The sequence below is a fragment of the Bidens hawaiensis genome, unplaced genomic scaffold (assembly GCF_021521415.1).
Source record: "Bidens hawaiensis isolate Kalapana, Puna unplaced genomic scaffold, B.hawaiensis_p1.1 tig00022893_1, whole genome shotgun sequence".
NCBI lineage: Eukaryota > Viridiplantae > Streptophyta > Magnoliopsida > Asterales > Asteraceae > Bidens > Bidens hawaiensis.
The window spans coordinates 15603-31523 of NW_027493579.1; the positions used below are offsets into that span (position 1 = coordinate 15603).

Consider the following 15921-nt stretch of genomic DNA (forward strand, 5'->3'; position numbering starts at 1 on the left):
ATGATTTGAAGATGTTGCGACGAGTGTTTGTTTTTTAGAATGCCATGAAATTGCTGTTCTTCCATTCTTAAATACGTATCCATTTTGAGATTTTGCTTTATGGGGATCAGATAAATAACCTGCATCTGCATAACTAACCAACCATTATTTTGAATCGTTAGGATAAAACAAGCCTAAATCAACTGTACCTCGAAGGTTGAAAAATATGTTTAATCCCGTTCCAGTGCCTTTTAGTAGGGGTTGAACTAAATTTTGCTAACAAATTAACTGTAAAAGAAATGCCAGGTCTTGTACAGTTAGTAAGATACATAAGAGCTCCAATTGCACCGAGGCATGGTATCTCTGGATCAAGAATCTCTTAATTATCTTCGCAATGGCGAAATGGATCATTGTCAACACTAAGTCTAACAACCATCAGGGTATATAGAAACGCTTTAAGAGTTTCTCAATATAAGTTGACTAATGCACAAGTATTCAATTATGCATATGCTTAATCTACAAAACAAGACAATATTTGGTTTTTCCAAGGTCTTTAATTTCAAATTCTTTCTTTAAAAGAGCAATTGTTTCATTAATTTCTTTTTGCGTCTCAATTATATTTGGATCATCAACATACACAGCTATGATAACATATCTTGATGTTGTCTTTTTAACGAAGATACCTGGATAAATAAGATTATTTGTGTATCCTTTGCTTATCAAATAATCACTCAAACGCTTGTACCACATCCTTCCATATTGTTTCAGTCCATACAAGGATCATTGTAACTTGATGGAATATATTTCCTTAGGCTTTGAGCTTAATGCTTCAGGGATTTTAAATCCTTCAGGAATTTTCATATAGATGTCACTGTCTAGTGATCCATACAAGTAAGTTGTGACAGCGCCCATAAGACACATCTCTAAATTTTTAGAGACTGCTAAGTTGATTAAATATCTAAAGGTTATTGCATCCATAACAGGGGAGAGCTACAAGTCTAGCTTTCTATCTTGTAACTTCATTTCTCTCATTTCGTTTTCGTACAAAAGCCCATTTATACCCTATAGGCTTTACAACCTTTGGTGTAATAACAATATGTCCAAAAACCTTTCGTTTGTTAAGTGAATCTAATTCAGCTTGCATAGTACCTTTCCATTTATCTCAGTCATGTATATTTTGACAATCATTACCATATTTTGGTTCAGGATCATCATCTCCATTCATGATGTCACTTGCTATAGAATAAGAAAATATTTTATCAATATTTTTCATTTCATCTTGATCCCATAAGATATGTGTGCTTCCATAGTTGATTGACATTATATGTTATTATCATTAGCATCCTCATCATGAGAGGTTTTAGTATTTAGTGTTTCATCAAGATGAAAGGTTAACTTTAACGAGCTTACGTGCTCGTGATGTATAAATAGGGTCAACCATTGTAAGTCAAGAACACATCAGATTATCAATTGAATAAAGTTCTTGTTGATTCATTCTACATCTTCGCATTCTATCAAATCAATTGTGAAAAAGATCATCAATATAGGCACCAAATTTAAATAAATCTTTAATAAGGAACAAATTAGGCGTATTATAGAAATCCCTAAATGAACGACCACAATGGATTTACATATATGAGGGCATGTACCAGCCAATATTACAAATAAATAATGATAAATAAAATTACAGAAAAGCAGCTACCTTCGACCCTCCATTAATACAGTGATGGTCATATTGTTTACAGAGCAATGCCTCGGCTCACTTCCTTCTATAGTCAAACTTGACTCGACTCTGCCATTAAAGAATGCTGGTCTTTTTGGAGCGGGTAATGATACTGTGTCATTGAGAAGCATGGAGATCATATTTGAAGTTGTTAGTCAATCTATTGCACTTTCTTGTACACAGAGAAGTGCAACGTGAAGAGTCCTCAAGAATTGTGGCACAACACAAGTACTTCCAAGTGTTGGATCCTGCAACTCTAGTTCGTTCCCTTGTTGCCATAGTTCCCATGCCTGAATCATTAGAGTTAATTGAACTAGTTTTAGTTATTTCCTTACTTAACTAGCCAAGGTAATGCCATTAATAGGTATAAACCAATAAATCTTCCAAATTAATGGAGTAAGGCTCTATTGTCCTTTACCTAAGATGTACGTTATATGATGCAAAGTTGATACAAGAATTAGCATATTCATATTCAGACCAACCGGATAAAAGTAAGTGCGCTAGAAAATGGCCAAGCTTAAAACAAACATAACTTTCGCTCTTGGTAGAGTTAATAAACCATAATTTATGGACAAAAACGTCCCGACGAGCAAAACTACGGACAAATGCCATACGCTATTTGGCCTAGTCCTGGTGCCAAATTTCTTCATCATTTTGGTTGTTAGTAATTTCTAGATTTCCATGGTTTTCAAGCATTTTGAGATTTCCATGATTTACCGGATTTTGGTAAGGCAACCGGTATTTAGAGCCTGGTATTTTTAGGCGGTTTGCTAGAACATCGTGCCACTGTTTTTTTTTAAATACCGGTTTAAACCGGCAAACCGGTTTTAAACCAAGATATTTTTCATACTTTTTTACGGCCATATTTTTTAAAAATGACTTTTAACCTAGCGGGTAAGGTTGAAACGGGTAATCATTGTAAACAACGAATCACTAATAAACAAATTTTGTATCATGCATATCCAAGGTTGGTTTATTTACATCTTTTGTAATTGATTAAGTTTCTATTTGACTTATCATTGTTCATGTGTGATGTTTGATTCATGTTTGAGGTTTATTAATGTACCTTTGAGTTGTTTTTGAGTTAAAGTTGTATATATATTGAATTACAGGGTAAACTATTCAACCCGGTTGAACCTCCCAGTACATCCCGGTTCAACCAGTTGTACCATTTTTAAACCAAATCCGGTATGAGTAAAATACCGGTTTTTAAAACATTGGGCTTTACTATAGTATGTTCAAGATGCCAAAAAATGATTTTAAGTAACACTTACATATGAGATAAGATTGTATGTGCGGCCAAGATGATCGAAACTGTTGTTTCTTCTTCCACTAATAATTTCCAGGATTAGGACTCCAAAGCTAAAGATATCCGACTTCACAGAGAATGTCCCTTCCATTGCATACTCCGGAGACATATAGCCACTAAGTATGTTTCAAGAAACAAATAAAGTGAAATCTGACAAACAAATAGCCATCTAAAAGACATTGAACTGAATTTTTTATGATCCAACTTTTGTTTTATTCCGAACTAACTTACTATGTTCCTACAACCCTGTTAGTGATTGCCTCAGCCTCGTTTTCTTTGAATATTCTTGCCATGCCAAAATCCGAAATCTTCGGGTTCATATTCTCATCTAAGAGAATGTTACTAGCTTTTAGGTCTCTGTGAATAACTCGCATTCTTGAGTACTTATGTAGGTATAACAACCCTTGAGCAATTCCTTCAATAATGTTAAACCGTCTAGGCCAATCCAGCTCAGCCCTTCTGCTTTCATCTAAAATAGAAAAGGGACTATTGTTATGAACATCAAGAAATGAAACCGTCATATGCGCTTATGTTTCGAACATGCATACCAAAGAGGAAGAAATCCATGCTTTTATTAGGCATATACTCGTATATTAACATCTTTTCTTCCTCGTGAATGCAACAACCAAGAACCCGAACAAGATTTGTATGCTGGAGCTTGGCTATGAGTATTAGTTCATTCTTGAATTCCACAAGCCCTTGCCCTGATGTTCTTGAAAGCCTTTTGATTGCAACTTCTCGTCCATCGCTTAGTTTTCCCTTTACATATTAATTTTTTTTCCAGTTAGATTAGAGAGTTTGAATGGAAAAAATTAATCTATGTGAAACAACACCTTGTAAACAGGTCCAAAACCACCTTGTCCAAGTTTATTTTCAACAGAGAAATCACTAGTGGCATCCATGATGGAGGCAAAGCTAAATAATAAAACATGCTTTCCATTCCTAGTATCACTTTCAAGTTGATGCACATCCTTGAAACTTTCAGAAGTTGTTAGTTCAAGGAAATATGCATCTCTCTTTCGTCTTTGGTTTTCTACAATCGGTACCAAAGACTCAATGACCGAAGCAACTATGATGACCAAACAAAAAGGTAGATTTATTATAGCTCCATACCTTCTTGTGCTAGTTTCCTCTTCTTCCTATACCAAAAAACCCCGAAACAGAAAAAAATCAAAGGAATAGAAACACCAATGGGTGTCCATATCGATGTTCGCTTCGTATTTCTTCTGGTTTTCTTTCCTGCAAAATGACTAGTTTAGATGCTTATTCCTAAAATAATAATAGCATTGACCTTTGGAATCCAACATTCTTACCTATACTTGAACTAACCAGATTAAGGGAATTGATCACATACTTTGAACTAGAACTTGACCCTGAAGATCCATGCACCAAAAAGTTAATGCTTCCACTCCAAAAATCACAGCCAGTGCCATTGATGGTATGGCTTTTAAACCCCACACAACTGCAATCATTCCAACATTTAGCAAAACAATCGCTAATGCTTAGGCTTAAGTCGCTATCTGTAGTACTTTTCGTGCTAGTATCAAACTCTCCATTTTTCTCGTTAAAGTTGTCAGTCACTCTCCTGCATTTCGGCAAACTGGACACCACACAACCATTACTTGACTCGTATCCGTAACAAAATTCGGGACTCCAAAAAACAGAACTATCATCATCCGTAATTCGCCCTTCTGGTGTCAATATCCACATGGGAAACTGTAAGACCCCGAATCCCGGGAATCCTACAGTTGGTAATCACATCCATAATTTCACAAAAATTTAAAACCCAACAATACTTTGTATTTAAAACCAGTTCAGAGTAAATAACGGCGGAAAAGTATAAGTATTAAAAATCCCAAAACACGGGTACAGGTGTCCAAAATCAATTGTAAATAAAATATTCGTTTTATTTGAAATCCTTGAACAGAAATGCCTTCAACCTTCCTAGTAGTCTCCAGCACGTCCAAGCGGTTGCATCCACTTCTTAACCTGAAAGTCAATCTAACATACACACAAAGTCAGCTTGAGCTGAGTGAGTTCAAGTTTTCATAAACAATAATTCATACTTGTTTTCAAAGTTATAGTTATAAACAATAGAGAGGATAAAATAAAGTAAATAATATAATTCACCAAGTAATACATTCATCGTTGAACACACGTACACGGGCCTCTCCACCACGAGTCAAGACTCGAGTAATATATTTGACCTGGACGCGGTAAGACCTAAGCATGTGACACGAGCCTCTCCACCACGGGTCAAACCCGAGTAATATATTTGACTCGGTCACAGCTTACACATCCAAGCACGAGATACGGGCCTCTCCACCATGGGTACAACCCGAGTAATATATTTGACCCGGTCTCGGCTCACACATCCAAGCACGTGATACGGGCCTCTCCACCACGGGTACAACCCGAGTAATATATTTGACCCGATCGCGGCTCAACATCCAACGGGCTTCTTCACCACAGGATTTTAAAACTCGAGTAATATATTTGACCCGCCAAAATGATGATCACGTCACACGGGCCTCTCCACCACGGGTACAACCCGAGTAATATATTTGACCCGGCCGTGAATCACCATGCACACACACATCAATAAGTCTACTCACATCATTCTTAGTCACGAGGAACTAAATATCATCACACAACCGTAGGCTATAAGGTAACACATACCCATACATACATACATACCTCCATACATACATACATACATACATACATACATATATATATATATATATATATCATCCCATACGGGAACTAAGTAAATAGGTCTACTCATATTCAAGCACTACCAAGTCTACTAACATCCTCGAGTCTAGACCATTAATAATGTACGTAACCTTAAAGGATACAAGACCATAAACGAGTCTAAAATATCCTAAAGCATATAAAATAATTCAAATATAACTTTCAAAATGCACAATCACGAATGAGACCATGTAGTACCATTCAAATAGTTGTAACGGGTAAAATCGTATAAAATTGGATTTTGGTGTGTATGCTAGCCCAAAACTTAAAAGAGTTAAAAAGGGGGCATCATGAACTCACCTGAAATCAATCGAACACCTGCAACGAGCTAGGAAATCCCTAAGTGCACAATCACAAGCAAGGGCCTGTAAATTATACACAACGCGTTACTAAACTAGACCACAAGAACACACTTGCCTAATGGGCCGCTCAAGCCCAACACTTTGGCCCAAGGCCCAACACTTTGGCCCAAGGCCCAACAATTTGGCCCAAGGCCCAATACTTTACCTCAGCCCCTAAAACCCTTCAACTAACCAAATCCACCCTACGATTATGGCCGGGGCTAACCATGATGCACAACTCACCCGCCGGTAATCAAATCGAGTCGAATACGCGCGTAATAAATCTTAAAACCAATTGTCAAACGAATCAGCCCCAAATGGACTAAATTCCTATCTTAACCTTTTCATACATCATAATTATGTCACCCGAATTGATAGGGTTGACGGTTCCTTTTTACAACTTTCAATTTAACATTTAAACGAAAATTCGCGCACCGCCGACTCGATTGACCAATCACCAACCAAAACAGCCCCGAGTATCAAAAATATAATTTTCCCACAGCCCTTAGACTCCCCTAGGGCCATGCAAACTGATTCGGTTGGTCATCCAACCGATTAACGCATCAAACTCAACAATTTACAATTCTACACCCGATAAACCCTAGTTTTCGAACTAAAATCGATTGACCGACCTAACCACCTCCATTGGCCATGAAATTTTAGTATGTTGTAAGTGACATACCTAGAAAGTTTACGGAGCACGAACATCAATTATAACAGCCCCGAAAGATGCGAGAAAGGGCAGCCACCGGTTAAGCCTAAAACGAACTTATCGATCAATAACGAATATAACATGCAGATTTTAGCATGCAAAGATGTATTTTATTACATAGGAAAACCATGGAATTAAATTATTAAATTTTTACCAGAGTTGCATAAATATCTTAAGTTTATAAAAATATTTTTATTATATTCTTCTAGTGGACACAAAAATCATAAAAATTCCTCCAACACAGAAAGGTATGTGCAGCTATTTCAGCGCGCAACAAAATGGTTTTATTTTTATAAAATTCATTACCAAACCAAATTAAACGATTCCAATTGGGTTTGATTCTTAACTCAAAATATTAAGTTCCAGAAGTGGAACCAACTAATTTGGACTTGTTGAAAAAGGGTTATGATGTCGGGAAGAGAGACCAGAATCCGACATCTCGCATCAGCTTTGACACTCGATTTTATAAAATCATAAAAACCATTCAAATCTCGTCCAAAAATTACGTATTATACCTTTCTGGAAACTAGACTCAAAGTAGAACATCATGGAATCAAGAATCGATCAAAAACAGTGGATTAATATCGCGTTACAGACCCTACAATAAACGTATACGAATCTGTCAGCAAGCTGTTATCATCAAAACTCAATCTTAACGACCAATAAACGCGTTAATATGATCAATTAAGGTGTAAAAGACATGGGGAATCATAAAACCGACCTTGAATTGAAGTTTTCACGGCTGAAACTTGGCTGGGCAGAAGAAAAACGAGCAGGGGGGTCTTAGCTGCGATCCGCTGCTAGTAGGAGTTAGGGTTAGGGTTTGTTTTGTTTTATGATATAAAAACAAAAGTTACATCCAAGTCCCTTCAAATTGAAGTGTAAGGCAAAATGGAAGGAAAGTTAAATGGTTTAATGTACCGAGATGATGCAAAGGCTTCCGAGAAACGTCGGATAAATCCCGAGAATTATACATACTCTACAAGATTTAATTCTTGAAACCGGAATTAACGGGCGTTACAGAACAAGATAACTACTCTCATAGCTCAAGTACCATCCTTGTGTATCTGCGTTGTAAACTAAAATTAGCGTATAGTAAGGTTGCCTACCTGGATGATATAATGCAAACACATCTTCAAATGATCTTGAATAAAATAGATATCCACTTCTCCAATAGGGTTGGCCTCGTCGTCGGATCACTAACCCCTGAACTCCTTCATCATCAGGTTCCACGCTTAAAGTAAACGCTCCAGAACGAGGGAGTTCTTTACTCGACCAAGAAGTCAGGGTCCCGTTCTGCCCTGTTGTCTTATTAAATCCAAGCTTCATACCCGGTATAAGCACATTCGTTGGTGGTCAAAACTCTGCCACAAAACCCTCTTGTCTATTTCATTAATCAATCGGAAATTGCCCGTGTCTTCAAGAGTTGCGGTCACGTTTGGGTTTGGACCTGCTTGAACATCAATAATATTCATCAAAGTTGTCCCTCCTGAAGTGATGATCAAGTTTCCAGTGTTGGGGTCGATTGAGACTGTGATGATGCCTGCTGAGGTAGATACGAGTGGCTTGTTAGGATTGGCTACCCATACCTTTCGAGCTTCAGCGTCCCTGGTGTACCAAATTCCCAAGTAAATACCATCACTGTCAAAGAAGCCCAACGTGAAATTTCCCCGAACAGAGACAAGCTGGTCATAGTAGTTTAGTTGGCCGCCAACTTTGATCGTTGAAAATGTGTCAGCCGGGGGACAAAATCTAACAGTGTAATTGGCACTATCACACCAATAAGAAGTATGGAAGAACCCATCACTGTAGGATCTCGGGCAAGCCGTGTTAAACAACCGACTGTATAGCGTCGGCTTACAAGAAACATTTGACAACAATACTTTGGCTTGTCAAATACGTGGCAAGCACTTTGACACCCTTCCCCTCCCTCCAACATCAACTCCATCGGGCACCGTTTATTCAAATCGTCAACACAACCAGTCTTCATGCAACCAAGTAAACTGTTAACTGACCCACCAGTAGCCTCCATAGTCATAGGTAAGTTAAAGCCATTGATAAGGCCAACATCATAATAATGATCTTTGAATCTTGTGGCAGTAAACTCCGCAAGCGTAACAGGTGGAGTTGCTGATCTTCCGTTGCACTCCATTTCACTGGTGCCACAATCACCTGTTTTACATGTCAGATGACCTGACCCATTGAAGGTGCAACCAGTTCTGCCCCAGATTTCACCCTGCCACACTTCTGGAGTGTGTAATGTGTGCCTATTACCCTCTGTGAGCTCGAATCCGGTTATATTGATAGCAGGGCTACCAGAGATTCCAGGCCAAACAGTGAAGCCACAACGTTGATAACTGAAATAGTAGCCCCTGATGCTCCTGCAGATGTGAACAAAAAATGCATTTAGAACAAAACAAGTAAAATTTGGCGTGTTACAGATTACAAAAGACAATTCTTTACCATCAGAAAAGATGAGAATGAAGTAGAAAAGAAACCACATAAGTGCCTTTGATCTGAAATACTACAAGTCTTCAACCAAACCTTTTCTAATGTATCCAAGTCTCTGAAAAAATAAATGATAAGTTTAGTATCTTTGACTAGTTCCAAGTCAACAGAACACTTCTTTTGAACATCTTTTTCTAAAAATGCTCCCATACAGAACATGAAAGTCAAAGTCATAATATAGTTTATTTGACTTGGAATAATATATTTGTTTTTTAATTTATATAATAGGTTAAGGTGAATAAAAAAAATTTAAAATTGTTAGTAATGACCTCAAATTTACGATGGTTTGTTATGACAAGAAGAAAACCAGATTTGATTCAACTTGATTATAGAATTCTATATTTACTTATTTAGATCTAATTAATATTACCTTACTAAATAATCTTGAACTCTCCATGAAATCCAACTAAATGTCAATGAAACTCAAAAGTAAAGGCCAAAATCGTTCAGTTGCTCCCCGAAGGCCTGAAATGGCTGAATCCCCTCTCCTTCGTCCACAATCTAAAGCCGCTAAGACTACTCACAATGGTTGCAAAGGTTGGGTTGCAACCATAGGTTGTTCTTGCAAAGGTTGTTATGAACATTTCGGTATACATTTTATTAAAAATGGATATTTAAAAAAAACACATTTTTTTAATGTAATATTGAGAGCAGGGCTGCCAGAGATTCCAGGCTAAGCAATGAAGCCACAATCTGATAACTGAAATGGTAGCCCCTGATTCTCCTAAAAATATGAACAAAATATGCAATTCAGAACAAATCCAATCAAATTTGGGTGCGTGCTTGTGTGTTAGTGTTACAGATTACAAAAGACAATCCTCTACCATTGGAAAAGATGAGAACAAAGTAGAAAAGAAAGCTCATAAGTATAGTATCTTTGATCTGAAATACTGCAGTTAATCCTTTTTAATGCATCCAAGTCTTTGAAAGAACAAATCATCTCACTGTTTTGAATGCATGACTCTTATGCTAACTTTTTCCATGTCAAGATACTTAATTCTTTTGAGCATAAGTTTTTGAAAATGGTGTCATACAAAACATGAAAGTCAAAGTCATAATATAAATTATTTGATACGCGTCTATTGGGTTAATTAGAATAATTCGAATAATATATATTATGTTAGAAACTCGTGTAATAAAAAATATTAAATAGTTAGTAATGATGATTTAGGAAATTCTTAAATTTTCGACGGTTTGTGGCAAACTAAGAAATAATTTATGAGCCAACTGATATACGAAACAAATCGTGAATACACCATCTTGTGTGTAATCTATGATGTAATACGAAACAAATAGTGAATGACACGTACAAGTCGTATGCGAATGGTAAATACCACAAGTTCAGTGCAAATGATTGGATAAATGAAAATTAATTTACATAGTACCAGCCAATATTACACAAATAAATGAAGATTTGCATAATTACAGAAAAGCAGCTATCCCCGACCCTCCAATACAGTGATGGTCATATTGTTTACAGAGCAATGCTTCGGTTCGCTTTCTTCTGGAGTTGAATTTGTCTCGACTCTGCCATTAAAGAATGCTGGTCTTTTTGGAGAGGGTAACGATATGGTGTCGTTGAGAAGCATGGAGATCATATCTGAAGTTGTTGGTCTATCGATTGCACTTTCTTGTACACATAGAAGTGCCACATGAACTGTCCTAAGGAATTGTTGTACAACATTAGTACTTCCGAGTGTTGGATCCTTCAACTCCAGTTCATTCCCTTGTTGCCATAGCTCCCATGCCTGAATTATTTGATGCATTGGTTAAAACATAAAAAAATATATATCAATTTTGTGTTGCGAGTTTTCCCCTTTTTGTGATTCCATAATGCGAAATATGTTAAAGATGCCAAGAAGTGATTTTAATAACACTTACATATCCAATAAGATTGTATGTGCGACCATCATGATCAAAGCTGCTATTTCTTCTCCCACTGATAATTTCCAGGATTAGGACTCCAAAGCTGAAGATATCAGATTTCACAGAGAATGTCCCTTCCATTGCATACTCCGGAGACATATAACCACTACGCATAACAAATCGATCTAATTTTGTTTCAGGAAACAAATACAATGAAATCTGATAAACAAAAAGGTATCTAAAATGCATTGAACTAATATTTTGAAGATCCCATTTTTGTCCCAATCTTTGATGATGTATATGAGAAGAGCTAACTTACTATGTTCCTACAACCCTGTTAGTGATTGCCTCAGCCTCGTTTTCTTTGAATATTCTTGCCATGCCAAAATCCGAAATCTTCGGGTTCATATTCTCATCTAAGAGAATGTTACTAGCTTTTAGGTCCCTGTGAATAACTCGCATTCTTGAGTACTTATGTAGGTATAACAACCCTTGAGCAATTCCTTCAATGATGTTAAACCGTCTAGGCCAATCCAGCTCAGCCCTTCTGCTTTCATCTAAAATAGAAAAGGGACTATTGTTATGAACATCAAGAAATGAAACCGTCATATGCGCTTATGTTATGAACATGCATACCAAAGAGGAAGAAATCCAGGCTTTTATTAGGCATATACTCGTATATTAACATCTTTTCTTCCTCGTGAATGCAACAACCAAGAACCCGAACAAGATTTGTGTGCTGGAGCTTGGCTATGAGTATTAGTTCATTCTTGAATTCAACAAGCCCTTGCCCTGATGTTCTTGAAAGCCTCTTGATTGCAATTTCTCGTCCATCGCTTAGGTTTCCCTGTTATTTTAATTTCATGTTATCCTTGGGCAGGGGCGGATTTAAAGGTTAACGACGGTGCCCTTGGGCCTGAACAAAAACAATCCTATGAGAAAGTAGCATTACCTTGTAAACAGGTCCAAAACCACCTTGTCCAAGTTTATTTTCAACAGAGAAATCACTAGTGGCATCCATGATGGAGGCAAAGCTAAATAATAAAACATGCTTTCCATTCCTAGTATCACTTTCAAGTTGATGCACATCCTTGAAACTTTCAGAAGCTGTTAGTTCAAGGAAATATTCATCTCTCTTTCGTCTTTGGCTTTCTACAATCGGTACCAAAGACTCAATGACCGAAGCAACTATGACGACCAAACAAAATGTAGATATATTGTCATGTATAATTCCATACCTTGTTGTGTTTGCTTTCTCTTCTTCATATACCATAAAAGCACGAAAAAGAGAAAAATCAGAGTAGAAACACCAACGGATGTCCATATCCATTTCATATATCTTTTGGTATCTTTTCCTGCAAAATGACTTGTTAGATGCAAAGCAACAAAAGTAATAACATTGACCATTGAAACCAAGTTCTTACCTACCTGATTTCATCTGATACAATGAACCTATCACATACTTGGATCTAGAGTTTAGCCAAAATTCAAGTGGATATTCCAAAAAACTGCTGCTTCCACTCCAAAAATTACAGCCGGTTCCATTAATAGTATTAAACCCCACACAACCGCAATCATTCCAGCATTTAGCAAAACAATCACTAATGCTTAGACTTGAATTGCTATCACTAGCACTTGTAGTGCCAGGATCAAACTCCCCATTTTTCTCATCAAAGTTATTATTAACATAAAAATTACTTAACTCCCTGCATTGGGGCAAACTGAACTCTACACACCCTCGTGAATCATGTCCATAACAAAACTCAGGGGTCCACCAACAGAACTATCATCGTCTGTAATTCGCCCTTCTGGCGTCAAAATCCACATGGGAAACTCAATATAACTACTCTCATAACTAAAGTACCATCCTTCTTTGTTATTAACATAAGTTAGAGTATAGTAAGGTTGCCTATGTATTGATAATGCAAACAGATCTTCAAATGATATTTGATCATATAGACTTGTCCTCCAGTAGGGTTGGCCTCGTCGACGAATCATTAATGCCTGAACTCCTCCGTAATGAAGTTCCACGCTCAAAGTAAAAGCTCCTGAACCAGGGAATTCTTTACTCAACCAAGAAGTCAGGGCCCAGTTTTGCCCTGTTGTCTTATTAAACCCAAGCTTCATGCCCGGTAAAAGCACATTCGTTGGCTGATCAAAACTCTGCCACAAAACCCTCTTGTCGATTTCATTGATCAGTCGGAAATTGCCTGTGTCTTCAAGTGTTGCTGTCACGTTTGGGTTTGAACCAGCTTGAACATTAGTTATATTCATCAGAGTCGTCCCTCCCGAAGTGATGATCAAGTTTCCAGTGTCGGGGTCGATGGAAAGGGCAATGATAGTTGCTGATGTGGATATAATTGGCTTGTTAGGATTGGCTACCCATACTTTTCGAGCTTCATCATCACCGGTGTACCAAATTCCCAAGTAACTACCACCACTACCGAAGAATCCTAACGTGAAATTTCCCCGAATGGAAAGAAGCTGGTCATAGTAGTTGAGTTGTCTGCCAACTTTAATTGTTGAAAATGTGTCAGCAGGGGGGCAAAATCTGACAGTGTAATTAGCACCATTACACGTATAAGGACCATTTAAGAATCCGGTAATATAGGCCCCATCACGACCATAAGATCTTGGGCATGCTGATCTGAAAAACGGAGTGTATGTTGTCGATTTGCACAGATCTAAGAAAGATCTGTTGCAACAATACTCCTGAGTGCCAAAGGCCTGGCATGTACTCATACATCCTCCTCCACTCTGCAACCGTAGCTCTGTTGGGCACCGTTGACTCAAATCATCAACGCAACCTGTTTTCGAGCAGTCAAGAACGTTTAAACTTAACCCGCCACTTGCCTCCACTGTCATCTGTAAGTTATAGCCATTCATGAGACTGACATCATAATAATCTTCAAACTTGCTAAAGTAGAACTGCGAAAGCGTTACAGGTTGGGTTGCTGATCTTCCGTTGCACTCTATCTTACCGGTGCCACAATCACCTGTTTTACAAGACCCATGGCCTGACCCATTAAAGGTGCAACCGGTTCTACCCCAGATTTTACCCCGCCATACTTCTGGAGTAGTGAGTAAGGTGTGCTTACTCCCTTCCGCGAGCTCGAATCCAGTGATATTAAGAGCAGGGTTGCTTGAGATTCCAGGCCAAACTGTAAAACCACAGTCGTTGATAACAGAAATAGTAGCCCCTGAAGCTCCTACAAATGTGAGCAAAAAACACTTTCAAAATAAATATTGTAACGCGTGTGAGTGATATGGAATACAAAAGACAGTTATTTACCATCGGAAAAGATGACAACGCAAAAGAAAAGAAAGCTCAGAATACATGTTTGTTTATATTTCATTTGAATGTTGTTGGTTACAGAAATTCTTCTATTTCAGAAGTACAGTATTTCTGACAATGAGATACTACAACCAAACCTTTTGTAATATAGATCACAGTGTTGAATGTATCACTCTATGCTGACTATTTCCAAGTCAACGGCTAGCAGTTCTTTGCCAAGATATTTTCTCCAACTTTTCTATCATCCTTCAATAATTATTTGTTTTGAATATAGATTTCTAGAAAAAGGTCATGTTCAGATGATTAATGAAAGTCAAGGTCTTGCAATGATATTAATTCCAAAAATATCCCCATCCATACTTTACAAACTGTTACCATTATTAACAATTTTATACTCAAATTTTCCAAGTTTTGATATGCAAACTTTAAAAAGAACAGGCTTAGACATCTCTGTAAGTACAAGTTTTGAGGATTCCACTTGGCAACTAAACCACCTCAAATTGGGAAAGAAAATGGTTCATTTTTCAAAATCGATATTCATCTATGGCATTTACCGCCAGATATATTCAAGCTTGTAAAAGTAGACAAGATACACGGCGAAAGTCCGAGTATCTTACATTGATAAGCACAATGCAAACTACATTGTTTACAAACATAAGTAATGCCTCATGCCTAGGTCTGTAAACGGACAGTCGTTCAGTGGGAAGTTCGTTTTTGTTTATTCATTTAATAAATAAATGGACATGATCAAAAAGTTTGTGTTCATTTAATCAAAAGAACAAACATGAACAAATTTTTCGTTCGTTCATTTATGTTCATTCATGTTCAATTTTTAGATGAATCATATACGTAATGTTTATATTTATTTGTGTACATTTAAGTGTGTTGATATATGTTAATTTATCTTTGTTCAATTATCTTCATTTATGACCACGAACTGTTTGTTTGGATTTTAAACGAAGGAACATAAACAACCACAAATATGTTCATTTTATAAACGGAGCATGAACACAAGTATTTGTCCAATTAAGTGTTCGAGTTTGTATAAAGTTAAACGAGCAAATGCGAGCATGCCCTTGTCTGTGTTCATAGCATTTTGTTGTCATGTAACCTCCAATAATTTAAAACCATGATGAAAAGTTAACTAACAGTTTTACTAAATCGTCATAAATATCTCAAAATTGGCAATTAAAAACTTTCATCTTAGGTTAGATAGAAACCTAAGCAGATGATCAAAATCATTTCCAACTACTCAAGCAGTCATTAAAAATACTAATAATAATAACATATAACTCCAACATTCTATGGCAGCACATGAATAATATCAACAAAACATACTAAAAATAAGATAAAGCAAATAATCGGATCAACAGAGAAAGGCATATACTGCAAAATGATAATAGTTCAGAATCCAATCCATACTAATATTCA

General features: G+C 37.0%; 2 pseudogenes across 2 annotated transcripts; both read right to left on the reverse strand.

Moving 5' to 3' along the window:
• Positions 1-1677: 1677 nt before the first annotated feature.
• Positions 1678-15059, reverse strand: LOC143566465 (uncharacterized; annotated as a pseudogene). Its single transcript, XR_013141235.1, has 16 exons — positions 14488-15059; positions 12624-14404; positions 12434-12550; positions 12148-12347; positions 11832-12042; positions 11515-11752; positions 11211-11361; positions 10767-11077; positions 8153-8462; positions 4325-4727; positions 4125-4250; positions 3845-4044; positions 3560-3770; positions 3243-3480; positions 2977-3127; positions 1678-1992 (listed from the first exon to the last, which is right to left on the reverse strand). The product of XR_013141235.1 is annotated as an uncharacterized LOC143566465 (transcript).
• LOC143566458 (thaumatin-like protein 1) lies at positions 8384-9345 on the reverse strand (annotated as a pseudogene). Its single transcript, XR_013141234.1, has 2 exons — positions 8697-9345; positions 8384-8636 (listed from the first exon to the last, which is right to left on the reverse strand). The product of XR_013141234.1 is annotated as a thaumatin-like protein 1 (transcript).
• Positions 15060-15921: the final 862 nt, after the last annotated feature.